This window comes from Papaver somniferum, unplaced genomic scaffold, assembly GCF_003573695.1.
Source record: "Papaver somniferum cultivar HN1 unplaced genomic scaffold, ASM357369v1 unplaced-scaffold_133, whole genome shotgun sequence".
Taxonomy (NCBI): domain Eukaryota; kingdom Viridiplantae; phylum Streptophyta; class Magnoliopsida; order Ranunculales; family Papaveraceae; genus Papaver; species Papaver somniferum.
The window spans coordinates 6463215-6466749 of NW_020622492.1; positions in this window are offsets into that span (position 1 = coordinate 6463215).

Here is a 3535-nt window from a genome sequence, read left to right on the forward strand (position 1 = left end):
CAAATCCTAGCCGTCCAAGGTCGCCAAACAAGGCATGGTAACATTTGGTCCAAAACCCTAGTTTTGGCCGCGCCAAGGCATGCCATGCCACATGTACCAAAGGCATGCCAACCACCTTGTCGCGCCATACCATGCGGCTACCAAAACGAAGGCGTGCGATGATCAACGACCACCCTTCTGTCCTTGATGCAAATCCTAGACGTCCAAGGTCGCCAAACAACGCATGGTAACCTTTGGCACAAAACCCTAGTTTTGGCAACGCTAAGACATGACATGCCACATGTGCCAATGGCATGCCAACCACCTTGTCGCTCCATACCATGACGACCTTCCCCATGCGGCTAACAAAACGAAGGCGTGCGACGATCAACGGCCACCCTTTCATCCTAGATGCAAATCCTAGTCGTCTAAGGTCGATAACCAACGCATAGTAACCTTTCGCCCAAAACCCTTGTTTTGGTCACGCTAAGGCATGCCATGGAACACGTGCCAATGGCATTCCAACCACCTTGTTGCGCCATACTATGTCGGCCTTCCCCGTGCGGCTACGAAAACGAAGGCGTGGGACGATCAACGGCCACCATTCCATCATAGATGCAAATCCTAGCCGTCCAAGGTCGCCAAACAACGCATGGTAACCTTTGGCCAAAAACCCTAGTTTTGGCCACGCTAAGACATGACATGCCACATGTGCCAATGGCATTCCAACCACCTTGCCGCGCCATACCATGCCAGCCTTCCCCATGCGGCTACCAAAACGAAGGCGTGCGACGATCAACGACCACCCTTCCATCCTATATGCAAATCCTAGCCGTCTGAGGTCGCCAAACAACGCATGGTAACCTTTGGCCCAAAACCCTAGTTTTGGCCGCGCCAAACCGCTCCAAGGAATGCCATGCCACATGTACCAAAGGCATGCCAACCACCTTGTCGCGCCATACCATGTCGGCCTTCCCCATGCGGCTGCCAAAACGAAGGCGTGCGATGATCAACGACCACCCTTCCATCCTAGATGCAAATCCTAGCTGTCCAAGGTCGCCAAACAACGCATGGTAACCTTTGGCCCAAAACCCTAGTTTTGGACGCGCCAAGGCATGCCATGCCACATGTGCCAATGGCATTCCAACCACCTTGCCGCTCCATACCAGCCGGCCTTCCCAATTTGACTACCAAAACGAAGGCGTGCGACGATCAACGACCACCCTTCCATCCTAGATGCAAATCCTAGCCGTCCAAGGTCGTCAAACAACGCATGGTAACCTTTGGCCCAAAACCCTAATTTTGGCCACACTAAGGCATGACATGCCACATGTGCCAATGGAATGCCAACCACCTTGTCGCGCCATACCATGACGACCTTCCCTATGCGGCTACGAAAACGATGGCGTGCGACGATCAACGGCCTCCCTTCCATAATAGATGCAAATCCTAGCCGTCCAAGGTCGCCATACAACGAATGGTAACGTTTGGCCCAAAACCATAGTCTTGGCCACGCTAAGGAATGCCATGCCACATGTGCCAATGGCATGTCAACCACCTTGCCACGTCATACCATGCCGGCCTTCCCCATGCGGCTACCAAAACGTAGGCGTGCGACGATCTACGGCCACCCTTCCATCCTAGATGCAAATCCTAGCCGTCCGAGGTCGCCAAACAACGTATGGTAACCTTTGGCCCAAAATACTATTTTTGGCCACGCCAAACCGTGGCAAGGCATGCCATGCCACATGTGCCAATGACATGCCAACCACCTTGTCGCGCCATACCATGCCGGCCTTCCCCATGCGGCTACCAAAACGAAGGCGTGCGACGATCAACGACCACCTTTCCGTCCTTCATGCAAATCCTAGCCGTCCAAGGTCTCCAAACAACACATGGTAACCTTTGGCGCAAAACCCTAGTTTTGGCCACGTCAAACCGCGCCAAGTCATGCCATGCCACATGTGCCAATGGCATGCCAACCACCTTGCCGCGCCATACCATGCCGGCCTTCCCCATGCGGCTACCAAAACAAAGGCGTGTGACGATCAACGACCACCCTTCCATCATAGATGCAAATCCTAGCCGTCCAAGGTCGTCAAACAACGCATGGTAACCTTTGGCCCAAAACCCTAGTTTTGGCCACGCTAAGGCATGACTTGCCACATGTGCCAATGGAATTCCAACCACCTTGTCGCGCCATACCATGTCGGCCTTTCCTATGCGGCTACCAAAACGAAGGCGTGCGACGATCAACGGCCACCCATCCATCCTAGATACAAATCCTAGTCGTCCAAGGTCGCCAAACAAGGCATGGTAATATTTGGTCCAAAACCCTAGTTTTGGCCGCGCCAAGGCATGCCATGCCACATGTACCAAAGGCATGCCAACCACCTTGTCGCGCCATACCATGCGGCTACCAAAACGAAGGCGTGCGATGATCAACGACCACCCTTCTGTCCTTGATGCAAATCCTAGACGTCCAAGGTCGCCAAACAACGCATGGTAACCTTTGGCACAAAACCCTAGTTTTGGCAACGCTAAGACATGACATGCCACATGTGCCAATGGCATGCCAACCACCTTGTTGCGCCATACTATGTCGGCCTTCCCCGTGCGGCTACGAAAACGAAGGCGTGGGACGATCAACGGCCACCATTCCATCATAGATACAAATCCTAGCCGTCCAAGGTCGCCAAACAACGCATGGTAACCTTTGGCCAAAAACCCTAGTTTTGGCCACGCTAAGACATGACATGCCACATGTGCCAATGGCATTCCAACCACCTTGCCGCGCCATACCATGCCAGCCTTCCCCATGCGGCTACCAAAACGAAGGCGTGCGACGATCAACGACCACCCTTCCATCCTATATGCAAATCCTAGCCGTCTGAGGTCGCCAAACAACGCATGGTAACCTTTGGCCCAAAACCCTAGTTTTGGCCGCGCCAAACCGCTTCAAGGAATGCCATGCCACATGTACCAAAGGCATGCCAACCACCTTGTCGCGCCATACCATGCCGACCTTCCCCATGCGGCTGCCAAAACGAAGGCGTGCGATGATCAACGACCACTCTTCCATCCTAGATGCAAATCCTAGCTGTCCAAGGTCTCCAAACAACGCATGGTAACCTTTGGCCCAAAACCCTAGTTTTGGACGCGCCAAGGCATGCCATGCCACATGTGCCAATGGCATTCCAACCACCTTGCCGCTTCATACCAGCCGGCCTTCCCAATTTGGCTACCAAAACGAAGGCGTGCGACGATCAACGACCACCCTTCCATCCTAGATGCAAATCCTAGCCGTCCAAGGTCGTCAAACAACGCATGGTAACCTTTGGCCCAAAACCCTAGTTTTGGCCACGCTAAGGCATGACATGCCACATGTGCCAATGGAATGCCAACCACCTTGTCGCGCCATACCATGACGGCCTTCCCTATGCGGCTACCAAAACGAAGGCGTGCGACGATCAACGGCCACCCTTCCATCCTAGATGCAAATCCTAGCCGTCCAAGGTCGCCAAACAAGGCATGGTAACATTTGGTCCAAAACCCT